General features: G+C 37.7%; 1 protein-coding gene across 2 annotated transcripts in view; it reads right to left on the bottom strand.

The window, feature by feature from the left end:
• LOC106089640 (semaphorin-2A-like) overlaps window positions 1-19,639 on the bottom strand; it is a 358,068-nt gene that overhangs the window by 300,964 nt on the left and 37,465 nt on the right. The window lies entirely within an intron of this gene.

Below are 19,639 nucleotides of genomic sequence, written 5' to 3' on the forward strand. Positions count from 1 at the left end.
ACGTATTTGTGCCAATTTCACCAATTATAGCAAAATTACCTTATACGGATGGACAGACGGACAGACTCACGGACATCGTTAAATGGTCTTAGAATTTTACGATGATACGAAATATATACACTTTGTAGGGTCGAAATTTGATATTTCCCACCCCTATCCTACGGTGGTGGGTACAAAAATCAATTCAGTTTGTTGATTGATCTCTGTACGCAGTTTCGGAAGGTACATCCAATTTCAATATGAAATTGCTTCAGAAATTTTAACGAAGTTTCTGAAGGTACTTCCGGTTTCAATACGAATATATTGGGTTGCCTAAAAAGTAATTGCGGATTTTTCATATAGTCGGCGTTGACAAATTTTTTCACAGCTTGTGTAATGGCATTCTTTCTTCTGTCAGTTATCAGCTGTTACTTTTAGCTTGCTTTAGAAAAAAAGTGTAAAAAAGTATATTTGATTGAAGTTCATTCTAAGCTTTATTTAAAATGCATTTACTTTCTTTAAAAAAATCCGCAATTACTTCTTGGGCAACCCAATACTTTCGAAATTGTTCAGAATTTTTACGTAGTTTCAGAAAGAACATCCGTTCAGACTTCTTTACCAAGTTTCGGAAGGAACATCCGATTTCATTACGAAATTACTTCAGAAATCGTTCAGAAGTCTTTGCGAAGTTTCGGGAAGAAATTTCCTTTCCCGAATTTCCCAAGATTTTTTTTTTCAGAGTTCGTTCCAAAACCGGGACGAATTCGTTCCGATTTCTCTCCGAAACTTTGACGTTTCGTTCCGTCATGTCAACTACATCATATAACTTTCGTAAAGATTTCGTTACGATTTCGGTTCCGAAGTCGGAAGAATCATCCGAAGTTCATACAGATTTCGTTGCGATTTCGTAACGATAGGTTTGCCTTGAAGATAAGATATGCTTACTTTGGAAACTTAACTCTTATAGCTATCGACGATTGCTTAAAGTAGCAATTGGGCAAGAGTGTTTTGCTGTAATACTTGGATATCTCCATTTGGTAAAAACATATGAAGTGGAGTAGTTTTTTGTTCTTGCTGTGATACAAACGAAATCGCGATGCCGGGAACCGGTCGAATGCTATAACAAAGCAAAAACACAATTTCTGCCTAACTTTAATAATGGGTTTTTTTTAGCTTCTATTCGAAATAAAAACAGATAACCCTTCGTCCTGCAGCCGGACTACATTAAAAATGTTCGAAATTTTTTAAAAATATAAAATTTTTGCCGAAATTCTTCAAAAACCATGTAACGACAAAATTACCAAAAAAAAAATTTTAATTTTATATGATTTTTTTTACCAGCAAAAAGTTTTATTTTAAGTTTTTTGAAATTGTATTTCATATATTTTTGATTTAAAAAAATTTTTTTTTTAATTTTCCAATTTTTTTTTTTTGATTTTTCCACTTTTTTCCAAAAATATTAAATTGTTTGCAACACATCGAAATATCCATTTCCGACCCTTTAAAGTATATATATTCTTGATCAGCGTAAAAATCTAAGACGATCTAGACATGTCCGTCCGTCTGTCCGTCTGTCTGTTGAAATCACGCTACAGCCTTTAAAAATTGAGATATTGAGCTGAAACTTTGCACAGATTTTTTTTTTTGTCCATAAGCAGGTTAAGTTCGAAGATTGGCTATATCGGACTATATCTTGATATAGCCCCCATATAGACCGATCGGCCGATTTAGGGTCTTAGGCCCATAAAAGCCACATTTATTATCCGATTTTGCTGAAATTTGGGACAGTGAGTTGCGTTAGGCCCTTCGACATCCTCCGTCAATTTGGCCCAGATCGGTCTAGATTTGGATATAGCTGCCATATAGACCGATCCTCCGATTTAGGGTCTTAGGCCCATAAAAGCCACATTTATTATCCGATTTTGCTGAAGTTTGGGACAGTGAGTTGTCTTAGGCCCTTCGATATCCTCCGTCAATTTGGCTCAGATCGGTCTAGATTTTGATATAGCTGCCATATAGACCGATCCTCCGATTTGGGGTCTTAGGCCCATAAAAGCCACATTTATTATCCGATTTGGGACAGTGAGTTGTGTTATGCCATTCGACATCCTCCGTCAATACGGCTCAGATCGGTTCAGATTTGGATATAGCTGCCATATAGACCGATCCTCAAATTTAGGGTTTTAAGCCCATAAAAGCCACATTTATTAGCCGATTTTGCTATGATTTGAGACAGTGAGTTGTGTTAGACCCTACAACGTCTTTCGTCAATTTGGCTCAGATCGGTTCACATTTGGATATAGCTGCCATATAGACCGATCCTCCGTTTTAGGGTTATATGCTCATAAAAGCTACATTTATTATCCGATTTTGCTGAAATTTCGGACAGGCCCTCCGACGTCCTCTGTGAATTTGGCTCAGATCGGTCCAGATTTGGATATAGCTGCCATATAGACCGATCCTCCGATTTGGGGTCTTAGGCCCATAAAACGCGCATTTATTGTCCGATGTCGCCGAAATTTGGGACAGTGAGTTAAGTTAAACCCCTTGACATACTTCTGCATTATCGCACTGATCGATCCAGAGTTGGATATAGCTGCCATATAGACCGATCTCTCGGTTTTAGGATTTGGGGCCATAAAAAGCGCATTTATTGTCCGATGTTGCCGAAATTTGGGACAAAGAGTTAAGTTAAGCTCCTCCACATATTACTGCTATGGGACATAAGTTATGAATTTTGCACCGGATTTTGACGAAAGGTGGTTTACATATATAGCCGAGGTGGTGGGTATCCAAAGTTCGGCCCGGCCGAACTTAACGCCTTTTTACTTGTTTTTTTTTTTTTCAATTCATAAATTTTCTACCACGGCAACTCTATTACCAACATCAACCCTGGGAAAGGGCATAGCTTCACCGAATTCTATTGCGGTTGTTCATTTGCACCAAACTTTATTTGATTATGAAAATTTTGCTTAATTACAAATTGAGAAATTCCTTTTTGCTGCCTAATGATGTGCTATTTGTTTTTGTCTTCGTCATCTAAACATTAAAACCAAAGTCTTCTTTGAGAATTTAAATCATGCAAATACTTCAAGGAAATATAAAAACACACTCTTAATTTTGGGGTATGTGTGGGTGTGACATACGTTTCTCTAAACTAGTTGGCAAATAGTGTGTTATATGTGTGTGTGTGTAAAGTGTTGATTTTGGATAAGGACACAATGGTTTTATTGAATTATTTTTGCAAAATTAATTCATTTGCATTTGACAGAATTTGTGATGAATTTATATCCTTTGAAGGATATTGACAGAAAAATATTAGTAAATATTAAATTAAAATCCTTGTGTATACCACCTGGAGAGCTTTCAAAGAGGTTTGTCGAATAATTTATAGCGATTAGATGCAAAATGATGACAAGCTTAAAGTCATTAAATTTTTAGAGAGTTTACCTAGGCATTCATGTTCATAAAAGTTAAATCAACAAAAGAATCTGGTTCGATCTGCACCATACTGAACAGGCAAGACGGGAGGCCTACTGGGCGAAATAATAAAACTGGGCGATAGAAATTTTTCACAGATGTTTCCTATTAGTGTAGATCAGTTGGGATTTTAAACGGGCCATATCGGTACATATTTTGATATAGCTGTCATATAAACCGATCTCGAATCCTCATTTCTTGAAACACTAGAGGTCCCAATTCTTAACTGATTTGGCAGAAATTCCTCTTGAAGTGTTTTATTTTGCCTTTCAATAACTGTGCCATGAATGGTCCAAATAGGTTTATAACCCAATGGCCCGATTTTACTTCTTGAACCCATTGGGGGTGCAACCATTTGGCTTAAATCTCGAATGTAGTAATTTTTATGACTCTTAATAGTCATGGCAAGTACCGTCCATATCTATCTGTAGATCTATCTCCTATGTATTTGAACAATTAAAAGCGTGCTATGTCGACCGGTCCAAATCTTATATACCCTCCACCATGGATCGAATTTGTCAAGTTATTTGCCCGCTATCTCTCTATAGACAAACAAATGCTTGTGACTAAAAATTGCTATGCTACTGGAGCTATATCAGCAAATGAACCGAATCGGGCCATTCATGGCTTTGATATTGGAGATCATAACAAATTTTTTTTTCAAAATCGGATAAAAATTGGCCCCTAAAATGTCTCAAGAAGTAAAATCGGAAGATCGGTTTATATGGGAGCTACATATGAGTATATCAGATTTTACTTCTATACACGCCATACTTGGCACTTATGTTTGGTTATAGAAAGAGTCATTGCGCAAAATCTCAGCCAATTTAGCTAAAAATTCCGCCCTCCAGAGGTTAAAAAAGTAAAATCGGGAGATCGGTTTATATGGGAGCTCCATTTTACAGTTTTTCCACCGACTCATGCCAAACCCCGAATCTCGGCTTTGCATTTTGAGAACTCAAGGGTTTTTTTCAATATTTAAAAAAAAAATTGGCTATTTGGAAGCACATTTTGTCCTCTTTACAAAACAGAGTAAAAAAATGAGGGTATTAAATCAACTTTTTTCAATGACGCATACAGCAGCTTAGTCAGCAAATTTTGGTCACCAATCCAAACCATGCATCGAAAGTAAAAACGAAACACAAAAGCGTTGGTAAATTGCAAAATACGAATCCATTTCAAAAAATAGAAATTAGAAGCTGAAAATTCGGCCGGACTACCTTGGGCCTTGAAATTTTGCCCATGATCTCGATAACACCCTAGCTCTAACCTTTTTAAATTTCAAACAGTCACCTCTATCCGTTCTCATATGGCTTATTTTTTGTTAACTTTTTTTTCGATTCTATCCCACTGTGCGTTGAACTTTTTTCTATAGTAGTCCACCAAAGTTAATATTGATCCAATCTTGGTCCTGTATAGCCAGTAGACTTTTCACTGACTCAAGCCCTTTCGAGCCTCCGGTGCATCCGATCCAGTTCAATTTCCTATCCAAGATCAAGCCCAAGTGAATATCCATGTCGGTTATCGAAATCATTCTATTAAGGAAATGAGGTGCCTCTAATTGCCCCATATTTGTCTTCCTCTTAAACAGTCATATCACAGTTGATCTGGTCCAAATTAAAAACAGATGTCGAAGGGTCTAACACAACTTACAGTCCTAAATTTCAACGAAATCGGCTATTAAATGCGATTTTTATGGGCTCAAGACCTTAAATCGCGAGATCGGACTACATGGCAGCAATGTTCACATCTGGACCGATCTAGGCCAAATTGAAAACAGATGTCAAAGGGTCTAACATGACTCACAATCCCGAATTTCAGCGAAATCGGACAATAAATGCGCCTTTTATGGCCCCAGGACCTTAAATCGAGAGACAGCTATATCCATATCTATACCGGACCTTAAATGGAGAAATCGGTCTATATGACAGCTATATCCAAATCTACACCGATCAAGGCCCAAATGAAGAAGGACGTCGAGTGACCCATCACTCAAATTCCTAAATTTTTAGCAAAATCGGATAATAAATGTGGCTTTTATAGGCCTAAGATCTTATATTGGCAGATCGCTCTATATGACGGCTATATAAAAATACAGTCTGACATAGCCCATATTCGAACTTAACCTGCCTATGGACAACAAGTAAAAGCGGGCTAAGTTCGACCGGATCTTATATACCCTCAACCATGGATCGCATTTGTCAAGTTCTTTGAATGACATTTTCAAATAGAAAAACACCACTCCCAAAATTTTAGTCAAATCAAGTAATAATTGCGCCCTCTAGAGGCTCAAAAAGTCAAGTTGGAAGATCGGTTTATATAGCAAATATATGAGGTTATATACCGATTTAGATCATACTTGAAACAGTTGCTGGAAGTCACATCAAAACGACATATGCAAAATTTCAACCATTTGGGATACGAATTGCGCTCTCTAGAAGTCCAAGTAGTCTAATCGGGAGATCGGTTTATATGACAGCTATATCAGGTTATACACAGATTTGGACCATTTTTAACAAAGTTGTTGGAAGTCATACCGGAAAGCTTCATGCAAAGTTTTATCCAAATCGGATAGGAAATACGCCCTCTAGAGGCTCAAGAAGTCAAATCGGGAGATCGGTTTACCAGGCGGCTATACCAGGTTAAGAAGCTCAGGAAGACAAGACCCAAGGTCGGTTTATATAGCAGCCATATCAGGTTATCAGCCGATTTAGACCATATTGGCACAGTTGTTGAAAGTGATACCAAAACACCACGTGCGAAATTTCAGCCATATCGGATATGAAGTGCACCCTCTAGAAGCCAAGTACGGTCCAATTCGGTCTATGGGTAGATGGTTTTAGATTTTTACGACAATCAAAAACAGATATACTTTATAAGGTCGGAAATGGATATTTCGATGTGTTTCAAACGGTATGACCAAATGAATATACCCCCATCCTTCGGTGATGAGTATTAAAACTTGTTTTATCCGATCCATGGCAAACGTGTTATAACATAACGCCCGACCATCGGGTCGGATTGTTGTGTTGAAGTGACGAATGTTATATACCACCCATCTCATAGGTTAGGTTGTTAGATGATGATATCAAAACAAGGACTTGAGGCCCTAGTATGGCCCAATGCGATTCCTCAACATTGACACACCTTCAGCCTCATTTGTACCGAATTCCATCATCTTGACTTTAAGACGGTACGTCAACTCACTTACTCATACCAATTAGGTGTCAGTATAAAATCCTTGAGGTTGACTCGATTTACCACTCTTAGCTCATCCCCCTCCTATCTCGTAGTTGCGGGTATAAGAACTGAAATAATTTTCCATTTGATCTATTTTCCTGAATTTGAATATATCTAACAATAATTTAATAAATTTAATAAATCACTATGCCTTAGGAAACCTACATACAAATGTATGCATGTGTTTAAACAATAATCGCACCAATTGTTCAAATAGCAAGTTGATATGCCAACTACCCCCGGAGGTGTACAATTCTAAATATGTATGAATGATTGCATATCATATTTTTTGTGGAAAGTCAGTTGGTTTATAAATTAATGCCAATTTTCATAGCAAATAGAAAACAAGTAAATACTTCTGCACAATAGATGTATTTAAACGTGTATAAGGGTGGCTCGCTGCTTTGGCGTATACCACGGCATTCAATACATCATTGTTTGAATTGAATATTTTATGTTTAAGACGAATCAGAATGAACTTTACTAGTGAATATATAACGATTCTCAGGATTTATTATAAGGACAAGCATAGCTTTAATATTATTATTTAAATGAAACTCTTAACTATTTTATACATACTCAAAAGGTTTGTCCTTATTATATTTTGTTAAATATTTTTAATTCCTTTGATTGGTCTTCAATTTTGTTAAAACGCTTACCTGAAATTAAAAAAAATAAATAAATTTTAAAATTATTTTCACATTTTTTTATTTATTTTATTTAATTTTTTTATTTAAAAAATGTAAAATTATTAATGTCTGTTCAACTTTAAAATACTACAAATAAGAAGGCGTGAATTTCGGACGGGTCGAATATTGGATACCACCACCACCTCGGATATATATATGAACCACATTTCGTCATAATCTGGTGAAAAGACCTATCTGGGACAAATTGAAGAGGGCTGACGAAGGGCCTAACACAACTCACTGTCCCAAATTTCGGCGAAATCCGACAATAAATGTGCCTTTTATGGGCCCAAAACCTTATATCGAAAAATCAGCTATATCTAAATCCAAACCGATCTGAGCCAAATTGCAAAAAAATATTGAAGGGCCTCACACAATTCACTGTCCCACATTTCGGTGAAATTGTATATAAAATGCTCCTTTTATGGGCCCAAAACATTATATCGAGGGATCGGTCTATACGGCAGCTATATCCAAATCTGGACCGATCTGAGCTAAATTAAAGAAGAATGTTTAAGGGCCTCACACAATTCACTGTCCCAAATTTCTGCGAAATCGGACAGTAAATGTGCCTTTTATGGGCCCAAAACCTTAAATCGAGAGATCAGTCTATATGGCAGCTATATCAAAATCTTTACCGATCTGGGTCAAATTACAGAACATTGTTGAAGCGCAACTCACTGTCCCAAATTTCTGCGTAATCGGACAATAAATGCGCATTTAATGGGACCAAAACCTCATATAGAGAGATCGGTCTATATGGTAAATCCAAATCTGGACCGATCTAAGCCAAATTGAAGAAAAATTCATAAGGTTCTGACAAAACTCACTGGCCCAAATTTCGGCGAAATCGGAAAATAAATGTGCCTTTTATATGGCAGCTATATCCAAATAGGACCGATCTGGGCCAAACTCAAGAGGGCTAACGAAGGGTCTGACACAACTCACTGTCCCAAATTTCGGCGAAATTCGACAATAAATGTGCCTTTAATGGGCCCAAAACCTTAAATCGATAGATCGGTGTATATGGCAGCTATATCCAAATCTGGACCGATCTGGGCCAAATTAAAATGGGATGTTGACTGACCTAACATAACTCACTCTCCTAAATTTCAGCAAAATCGGATAATAAATGTGGCTTTTATGGGCCTAAGACCTTAAATCGGTGGATCGGTATATATGGCAGTTATATCCAAATCTGAACCGATCTGGACCAAACTTAGTAAGAATGTCGAAGGGCCAAACACAACTCACTGTTCAGCAAAACCGGATAATAAATATGGCTTTTGTGAACCTAAGACCCTAAATCGGCGGATCGGTATATATGGGGGCTATGAAAATATAGTCCGATATAGCCCATCTTCGAACTTAACCTGCTTATAGACAAAAAAAAAAAATCTGTGCAAAATTTCAGCTTAATATTTCTATTTTTGAAGACTGTAGCGTGATTTCAACAGACAGACGGACGGACATGGCTAGATCGTCTTTTTTCGCTGATCAAGAATATATATACTTTAGAGGGTCAGAAACAGATATTTCGATATGTTGCAAACGGAATGACAAAATGAATATACCCCCATTCTTCAGTGGTGGGTATACAAATTTTGATGTTTTCTTGTGCCTCCTAAATCTTAGCCAAATACAATACACCTAGGTTCAAGTCGTATAAACCATCCAACTTATTTAACATATTTAAATACTCATATGTATTACATAACCACCCTATTATTGTCCATTCTATTGTTCTCTGATATATATCTGATATATCTGACTGAAAATATACACATAATAGTTATGTTTATATTAAATCGCAAGCTCAGATGGCACGTATGTTGAAATTATGCCATTTGATATTTAACAAAAGAGCTTTGAAGACACATACATATATGCATATGTATATGTACAACACAATCATATATATTAATATGCTATTGTATGTATATACAGCCAATTCCATATACTTATGTATGTATGTATATTCATTTTATATGATTCTTACGAACACATATACAAAAGGAAATGAAATTTGTTCTTGCTGTTTTTTTTTTTTTGGAGGGGGGAAAAACAATAGAAATTGCCGGGACTAAACAAAATAAATCAATGAAACCAATATCCACCGTCAACTGAGATAACAGAACACACATACACACACACACACACATAGATTTACTATGAAAATATTTCATGTCATTATATAGGAAATTCCACCATTGTCTCTTAAAGTAATAACCAAATGTATTCATAAATGATTTGATTTCATTTTGACAATAGAAATTCCCAATAACAATAGAAGTTTCTTCGGATATCTGCAATTTGATTTCTAATTTGTTATCATTGGGAGTGTGAAAGGAGAAAATTCGATAATGGTTTTTGTTTTAAACTGAAAAAAACAAAAATTATTTATTCTACAGTTTAAACTGTTTAAATTTTAATAAATTTTAAGCATCAAACCAAAAGCAAATTTCAACAAAATTTTCGGCCCACGATGTGACACTGACATGGGTTGCTGGGCATAAGGGGATTCGAGGAAAGAAGAGGGCAGACGAGTGCATCAGGAGGGGTTCGTCTGTACGGGGCGGACCAGTCATCGGTCTTGCCTGCGTGCCATTTGTTGAGCTACTGGCCAGGGCGGCGTCGGTAGCGAGGTCGGACTTGATGGATGGTTGCCGGACTGCAAAAACGCTATGGCCAGTCATCGACGAGAGAAGGACTAGGGAGTTACTGGCGTTCGATAAAAGGTCGATGAGTACCTTAACAGGGGTCATAAACGAACACTGTGCCATAGGCCACATGGCGGCTCGCATGGAGATAACGCACGTTAACTTCTGCAGGAGCTGCCTCGATGAGGATGAGAGGGAGACTATTGAGCACTTGCTGTGTTTTTGTACGGGTCTGCAGAGACCGGACTGCAAAAACGCTATGGCCAGTCATCGACGAGAGGAGGACGAGGGTGTAGCTGGCGTTCGATAAGAGGTCGATGAGTACCTTAACAGGGCTCATAAACGAACACTGTGCCATAGGCCACATGTCGGCGCGCATGGAAATAACGCACGATAACTTCTGCAGGTGCTGCCTCGATGAGGATGAGAAGTAGACTATTGAGCATTTGCTGAGTTTTTGTATGGGTCTGCAGAGACGTAGGCTCTCCTTTCTTGCGTGAAGGAGAACGTACATCTCCTGAGATTTATTGAAGGAACAGGATGGTTCCGACATCGATGCCATAAGTTCCTGCCTAGGTACATGTATGCTTGCGTGGGGACGGGCGTTTCTTCAACCCCCCGCTGGGGTTCTCAATTCCTTCTCCGAGGTCCGAGGTCTTACATCTTCTTTCTCTTCCCTTTCTCTCTCTAGGGTACCAGAAAGGACCAAACTGGCCGACGAGTGAACTCACCTTTGGTTGGGTAACCCATTCATCCTAACCTTAACTACAATAAAATATGAATTGAACAAATAAACAGGTGCCAAGTAAAAGCATGCTGAGATTCATGGATGGCAATTCTCAAGTTCTTTGCACTGTGTCTCTTTATAGGCAGAAATCATTTTTCTGTTATGAGGTTAAGATTTGCTTCCTGTCAGTACCCAAAAAGTCAAACCGAGTGATATGTTGGTATTAAATTTCCCATGAACATTCCATTAAGTAATCGGACTGCACTCATATGAGGATACTCATAATGAGGATACTTCTCTCATATCAATGAGAGCAGTACGACTAAAGTTTTAATCTCAATGATAAGAGGTCTCCTTTTTTATGTCGTTCAAACTCGGCATAAAGAAGCAGGCCCCTTATTATTGAGCTTTAAACCTTAATCGGACCGCGCTCATTGACATCAGAGAAGTATCTCCTATTCCATAATGGTATATTCATAAAAAATTTTGCAATTACTAGTACATGGGGATAACATGGCACTCAAATATAAGGTACTAGCTGGGCTGGGCCCGCTCCGTTGCACCTTCTTTAACTCTTTAATATCTTTTTAGGGTGGGGACGCTTCGCCCCAAATGTGGATATGGAATTCGTGCTAATGTAGTCTATGTCCGCCTATGACGCTGAACGCCTACGTTCGAATTCTGGCGGAACTTAGGACAAAGGTTAAAGCGGTGGTTATCCCCTCTTAATGCTGGTGATATTTGCGAGCTACCATGCCATGCATGGCCATGTACAAAATTCTCCACAAAGAGGTGTCGCAATATCAAATTCGTTTTCTACTCCCAAATACCTTTCATTTGAGTCCCATTTTTCCATAACGGGTCAATTAACCTATTCGACGTATTTTTAGGAGAAAAAGCGCCACGTATTGGACGTATTTTTAGGAGGAAAAGCGCCACCTTGACCTGAACGCCAATTTTAATGTGATATTTTTTTAATCTACTCCCAAATATTTTTTTTTTTTTGAATCCCATATGCCCATTTTAGGGGGTATTTGTGAGTGAGGCGACCTCCCATTACTTGGTCCTAATTTGTATACCCTGCACCACCACTGTGATTTCGGTTCAGATTTAGATACAGCTCCCATATATATCTTTCATCCGACATGGCTTTTTTAAGCTGTAGACGCCACACTTTTCGTCCGATCTTCACAAACTTTGTCATTGGGTATTTTATTTGAGGTCTACATATGTGTGCAAGATTTCACAAAAATCGGTTCAGATTTAGATATAGCTCCCATATATATCTTTCATTCGACATGGCTTTTTAAGGCTGTAGAAGCCACACTTTTAGTCCGATCTTCACAAAATTTGGCATTGGGTATTTGATTTGAGGTCTACATATGTGTGCAAAATTTCATAAAAATCGGTTCAGATTTAGATATAACTCCCATATATATCTTTCATCCGACATGGACTTTTATGGCTGTAAAAGCCACAGTTTTCGTCCGATCTTCACAAAATTTGGCATTGGGTATTTTATTTGAGGTCTACATATCTGTACAATATTTCATAAAAATCGGTTCAGATTTAGATATAACTCCCATATATATCTTTCATCCGACATGGATTTTTATGGCTGTAGAAGCCACAGTTTTAGTCCGATCTTTAAAATATTTTGCACGAGGTGTTTTCTTTGACGTCCTAATATGTGTGGAAAATTTCATAAAAATCGGTCCAGATTTAGATATAGCTCCCCTATATATGTATCGCCCGATTTGCACTTAAATGGCCGTAGTAGCTACAATTTTCTGCCGATCTGCACAAAATTTGTCACGGACTGTTTTCTAACTGCACTTAATATATCTGGAAAATTTCATAAAAATCGGTTCAGATTTAGATATAGGTCCCATATATATCATTCACCCGATTTAAACTATTAAAGCGGTAGATGCCACAATTTTGGTCCGATCTTTACCAAACTTGGAGTGGAGTCGTTTTTGTGAAGTCTCAATGTATGTGTAAAATTTCATAAAATTCGGTTCAGGTTTAGATATAGCTCCCATATATATCTTTCATCCGATTTGGCTTTTTAAGGCTGTAGAAGCCACAATTTTGGTCCGATCTTTACAAAACTTTGCATGAGATGCTTTACTTGACGTCCTAATATGTGTGCAAAATTTCATGAAAATCGGTCTAGATTTAGATATAGCTCCCATATATATCTTTCATCCGATATGGCCGTTTAAGGCAGTAGAAGCCACAATTTCCGTCCGAGTTTACATGAGACGTTTAAATTGACGTTCCAATACGTGCGCAAAATTTCATTAAAATCGGTTCTAATTTAGATATAGCTCCAATGTGTATATCTCATCCGATATGAAATTTTAAGGCAGTAAAATCCACAATTTTGGTCACATCACTACAATGTAGGGCGTGAGATGCTCTATTTGACGTCCCAGTATGTGTCATTAAAATTGCCACAGGTTACGATATAACTCCCATATAATCTTTTATACGATATGGCCTTTAAAGATATGGAAATCCAAATCTTTTGTCCTATGGTAAGAAAATCTTACAAGGTTTTAAATTGCTATTTCAAATGGTATCCAAATTAAAGTCTGACTAGATTTCGACATAAGTTCTACGTATAAAAAGTACTACATGCACTAGGTGGTGTAGGGTATTATATAGTCGGCACCGCCCGACTTTTGCCTTTCCTTACAGGTTTATGCTATATTTGTAATCTACTGCCGGCTACTTTTCATTTGAGTCCCATATTGATAGGAACGTCGAATATTTCTGTTTGGAGGAGTTTTTGGGTTGGGGCGGCCCGCTGGGTACTTGGACCCAAAATTTAATATGATATTCATTTTCTAGTCTCCAATTCCTTTCATTTGATACCCATATTGTGGCCATCAGTCCACTTTTGGTTTTGGGTGGCGTTTTTGGTGAAAGGGGAGGGTCTCGCACAACAAGCCGATCACTGGCTTAGGTGTATGTCCATAGTGGCATGGGGCGGATTAATATCTGCACCCTCTTTACAAACTAACTTAACCTAAGGGGGAGGGTCAGCCACCATCCGATATCTAAAAATCATTTAACCTATATAGAGTCATAGTGGGTCATATGCCCTTTTACGGAGTTTTTAGGGGGTGGGGTCACCCCCTACACTTCGATCTGATTTTGTATGCCACATTCGTAATCTACTCCCTAATACCTTTCATTTAAGCACCATATTGATATGGACGACCAATTTGTCTGTTTTTAGACATTTTAGGGCGAAATTTAGTTAGGGCAATTTCCTGGCTACTTGGACCCAATTTTTAATATCATATTGGTATTCTGCTCTTCAAAACCTTTCATATGATATCCATAATGTCTTTATCGGTCCACTTGTGATTTTAGTTGGTATTTTTGGGGTAACGGGAAGGGTCCGACCCCTTCCGACATCAACAAATTATAAAGCATATTTCTTATTCTTGACCATATTCCTAATCTACTCCTGAATACCTTTCATTTGAGTCTCATATTGTCATGATCGTCAAATAAACCTATTTTAAGGGGTTTTGGGGCTGGGGCGGCCCCCCAGGTACTTGAACCCAACTTCTATTATGAAATTCGTGCTGTACTCTTGAATACCTTTCATTTGAATCCCATATTGTCCCGATCGATCCACTTTTATTTTTGGGTAGTACTTTTGTGGTAAGGGGGAGGGTCCGCTCCCCCTCCCGATATCAAAAAGTGATATAGCCTATGTTTTCAGACCAAACCAACCTACACAATCTGTGTAAAGTTCAAGGTAATCGGTTCAGCCGTTTTTGAGTCTATACGACAAACAAACACAAATTGAATTTTCTAAGATTTCATTGAAATTTGTCTGACAAATGAATTTCGAAAAAATTTAACTTAAAAGGTATGATGATATCATCCCCATAAGTTAAAGATTCCCTCCTACCACCAAAATCTTAAATGCAATAAATCTTTAAGTATAACTTCAAGGACAACAACTTCTTATCCTAGGAAAACATAACCAATCCTTCAACTACCCCTCACTTGACCACAAAGTTCTTGGAATTCCTAGGAAGAGTGGCACAGAAGGGGGAAAAAAATTGCATATTTTTCTTGCATTCCTTTGTATGTAGAACGAGGTCCTTTCACTTAAGACAATTTTCTTGCTTCAAAAACACGTCATTGTTGTTTGATTTACGGTAGTTAGACTCTAAATGAAAACTGAAACGACGACTGAGGACTTCAGTCCTCAGTAATGCATACTCGTCCCCAGCAGAAATGTTCAAAGAAAAACACAATAACTTTGTGTAAAGTCCAGTTTTGTGGTTACGACGGACGGGGGCACTTCATATAAATACAGACGCTTCTATTGCATTGTCGATAGCAAAAACAATTTAATGTCATGAATAAATTATTTAAACAATTGTATGCATGTTAACCTAAACTACTTAATTTGTTATTAAACAGTTCATTTCTATGCAAGACCATGCCACCAAAACTCGCACATATTCTTGGAGTCGTATAAAAACACCATAAAATGAAATATGCTCGGCGAAGCCACCAAAAGAGGACCAATCAAAGTGCGATTTGCCATTTCCAGATGTACCATGTAATATATTCGCAGATATGAAAAATATTCCACAGAGTTACAAAATGCATTCCATTGAGGGTTTTTGGGATGGAGGGGGAGTTGGTCACTGTATGGGGTTGAAGAAACTTTGGACTTTTGTTGAATACAGACTATAAGCACCAAAAGTGTTTATGGTCGCTTGAAAGGAACAACTAAATTGCATAAAACACCATCACTTGCTCCCCCACAGTACACTTCAGCAATAATAAGACGACCGATATTGCACACTACACAACTTTGGAGGAAGGAAGTTTTGGCAAAATTTCACAGCTAATAAAAAACTCGAAAAATATTTTATTTCCAAGGAATATTTTTTTAAATTTCACTTCTATAAAATATTTTGCCAAACTCAATTTCCTTAAAAAGTTTTGATATTGTACAAACCTTTATTAAAAATTTTGTCAAAACTTCTATTGGAAATTTTTTCAAAATTTCTATTGAATATTTTGTCAAAATTTCATTTCTAGAAAAAAGTTCAAAAAGTCGGTCCATCTGTCTGACAAACTGTCTTTCCTTTCTTATATCTATGTAGAGTATCGAATGGTCTTCATAGCTCAACTTTTGTCTCTACTTGTTGTTGTATGCTGCATATGGGAATCCCCAATGATTTTAGTATTGGGATGCCAAAAGGAAAAAATTGATATAATTGTCGGGGTTTTCTTTGAACGTTTACTCCCCTCTAACGCTCCAAGAAAAAAAAATTAGTTCTCTTCAAGAAAAGAGGGTAAATTGTTAGTGGGTGCGGATATGGCAACCGATTTTCATATAAACAAACCAATTTAACTTTTGCAATCTGCTGCAAATTACTCCAACCAAGCGCAACAAATCCACTAGCCAAGCATGAGAAGGGCACAAGCCGGCCGGTCGGCCGACCAACCGACCCAACGGCATAGACCCCTTGCCTTGCTGACTGATGAATGAATGAATGGTTGGCTGTTTGGTTGGTCATTTTGTGCCCCCCCACCCCCTCTTCCTTTCCTTTTTTGGTGTGCAATCCAAATTCTTGCAATAAAAATGATTTTTGTGCCCTGTTTTTGATGTTGGCTGCTTCTGCTGCAAACGGAATTCTCTGAGTAATAAAACCAAGGAAATGGCATTTGAAATAGACACCCTATTTTGGTATACTCACACTGCCTTTGCCCCTTCTACGAGAAGTAAGGAGAACACAAAGTTTATTCGTATGCAATTTCAAGACACCATCAAGCACCCAGGCACACGCACGCCATGAACTCTGTCAGGCATTTGAAGTATTGCGGGTATGTGTGTCCTAGAATAACTAAGGAAATATTTAAGGAATGCTTTAAGGGTCAGTCAGTCGTTGCATTTAAATCATGTTCCATGAGCTGGATGTAGCACAGTGGGATAGTGTGAAGAAATATTAATTATTTTAATATTAAAAATAAAAAGAAAAAAAAATTTTTTTTTCTTTAGATATTGAATTTGGACAAAATTTTTCATAGAAATTAAATATTGTTTCAGTTTTTCTAAAAAAACAAGTAAAAAGACGTTAAGTTCGGCCGGGCTGAATTTTAGATACCCACCACCTCGGGTATATATGTAAACCACCTTTCGTCAAAATCCGGTGAAAAATGCATACCTTATGCTCCATAGCAGTTATACCGGAATATGTTCCAATTTGGACCAAATACCAATAAGTAAAGTCATTGTTCAATTGTGTATAACAAAATATACGACACTGATATCGAAAAGCCTAACATAAGCCACTGTGTCAAATTTCAGTGAAATCGAATTATAAATGTGCCTTTTATGGGGCCAAGACTTTAAATCGAGATATCGGTCTATATGGCAGCTATATGCAAATCTGGACCGATCTGGGCCAAATTTAAGAAGAATGTCGAAAGGTCCAATACAACTAAATTTTGACGAAATCGGGCAATAAATGCGACTTTTAGGGGCCCAAAGCCTTAAATCGAGAGATCGGTCTATATGGCAGCTATATCCAAATATATACCGATCTGGGCCAAATTGAAGAAAGATGTCTAGGGGCTTAACTTGACTCTTTGTTCCAAATTTCGACGACATCGGACAATAAATGCGCATTTTATGAGTCCAAAGCCAAAAATCGAGAGATCGGTCTATATGGCAGCTATATCCAAATCTGGACCGATCTGGACCAAATTGAAGAGAGATGTCAAAGGGCCTAATGCAACTCGCTGTCCCAAATTTCAGTAAAATCGAATATTAAATGTGGCTTTTATGGGCCTAAGACCCTAAATCGGTGTATCGGTCTATATGGGGGCTATATGCAAAACAGGACCGATCTGAGCCAAATTGAAGAAGAATGTCGAAGGGCCTAACACAACTTACTGTCCCAAATTTCAGCAAAATCGGATAATAAATGTGGCTTTTATGAGCCTAAGACCCTAAATCGGCGGATCGGTCTATATGGGGGCTATATCAAGATTTGGTCCGATATAGCCCATCTTCGAACTTAATCTGCTTATGGACAAAAAAAAAGAATCTGGGCAAAGTTTCGGCTCGATATCTCTTTTTTTAAAGACTGTAGAGTGATTTCAACAAACAGACGGACGGACATGGCTAGATCGCATTAGATTTTTAAGCTGATTAAGAATATATAGTCGGAAATTGATATTTCGATGTGTTGCAAACGGAATGACAAAATGAATATACCCCCACATCCTTCGGTGGTGGGTATAAAAATTACGTAGAAATAAATTTGTAATAAAATTTAATTTAGGAGTAAACATTTACAAAAATTTCTTTAAAAGTAAAAAAAGTACCCAGCGAGCCTATCCCTCCCCAACCCCAAAACTACTCTAAACAGATATATTCGAAATTTATGTCAATATGGGACTCAAAAGTATTCGGCAGTAGATTACAACTATGGCATAAAACATAAGGTCCAAATAATGACAATATGGGACTTTAATGAATGGTATTTGAGAGTAGAAAACGAAAACGTAACCAATTTAGAAGCCAAGTGTTTTGGGGTACGCTCTAAAGCACCCCCTAAACTGAACTTCATTTCCGTTGGGAATAAAGAACGAATTTGATATCTAATTTCAGTGCAACGTGCCGGTGGCCGCCCAGACACCCTCCAAACGGTTCATATTTAAGGGCCATGGCAATATGGGGCTCAAAATAAAGGGATTTGGAAGTGCAGCACGAATTTGATATCCATATTTGAGTTGAAATGTCTGAGGTGCCATCCGTCCCCTAAAAAGGACTTCTCATTACCCAAACTTTTTTACCGATCATGGCAATATGAAGCTTAAATGAAAGGTAGTTCGAAGTGGAGTACAAATCGTATATTCCTTTTCGGGTCTTAGCGGCTGGGGGTTCACTTCACCCCAAAACACCCTCCTAACGGAACTTATTTACTGACCATGGTAATACAAATGCAAATTTGCCCATGAACATTCCATTAAGGAACAGGGGCAAACTTCTCACATTTCAATGAGTGCTGTCCGATCAAGTTTAAGCTCAATGATATAAGCCGAGTCCGACCGACGTGCCGCAGTGCGACACCTCTTGTGGCGAGAAGTTTTTTCGGCTGCCATATCATTTTTTCAAATTGCTTAGTTCCTCACAAACGGCAAGGAATAACCGCCGCTGAAAATTTTTCTGATGTTCTCGCCAGGATTCGGCGGACATGTTAACCTTTGCGTTACGGTGGTCTCCGCAGGTAATATGGGACTCAAATAAAAAGTATTTCAAAGTTAAAAACGAATTTGATATCCACCCCATCCAAATACCAAGTCACCCAAAATACTCCCTAAATCGGACAATATAGTGTGAAAGAGAACGCTCTTTTTGTTTGTTCCGTATTGACTCAAAAACAGCCGAACCAATTTTCATGAAATTTTCACAAATGGTAGAAATTGATATAAAAATATGACTCGGTGGCCCACCCAACCCAAAATTTGCATTTGCTATATAATTTGGGAAACATTTTCTTCCTTTAGTCTTAGGTAGTTTTCCACAACAGTGTTTCCTATAAATTCTTAACCACTGTTTCTTACTTTGTTTTCATAATTGTATAAAGCCATAAACAGTTTCCCCTTACCCATACGTTGGCCAAACTGGACCAAGCAACCCTCAATTCAATAATATTTGTTTTCTTGGGATTTTTTTTTTTGCAGTATTTAACTAAAGTTTCCATGTATGATGGCCTGCCTTATGCGAGAGTAGAAAGCATAAAACATATTTTTCCCTTCAATAAGGGGCCAAAAGAAGTGAAAGAAAAACATATGAGTTTGCT

The sequence above is a fragment of the Stomoxys calcitrans genome, chromosome 5, assembly GCF_963082655.1.
Source record: "Stomoxys calcitrans chromosome 5, idStoCalc2.1, whole genome shotgun sequence".
In the NCBI taxonomy this organism is placed as follows: domain Eukaryota; kingdom Metazoa; phylum Arthropoda; class Insecta; order Diptera; family Muscidae; genus Stomoxys; species Stomoxys calcitrans.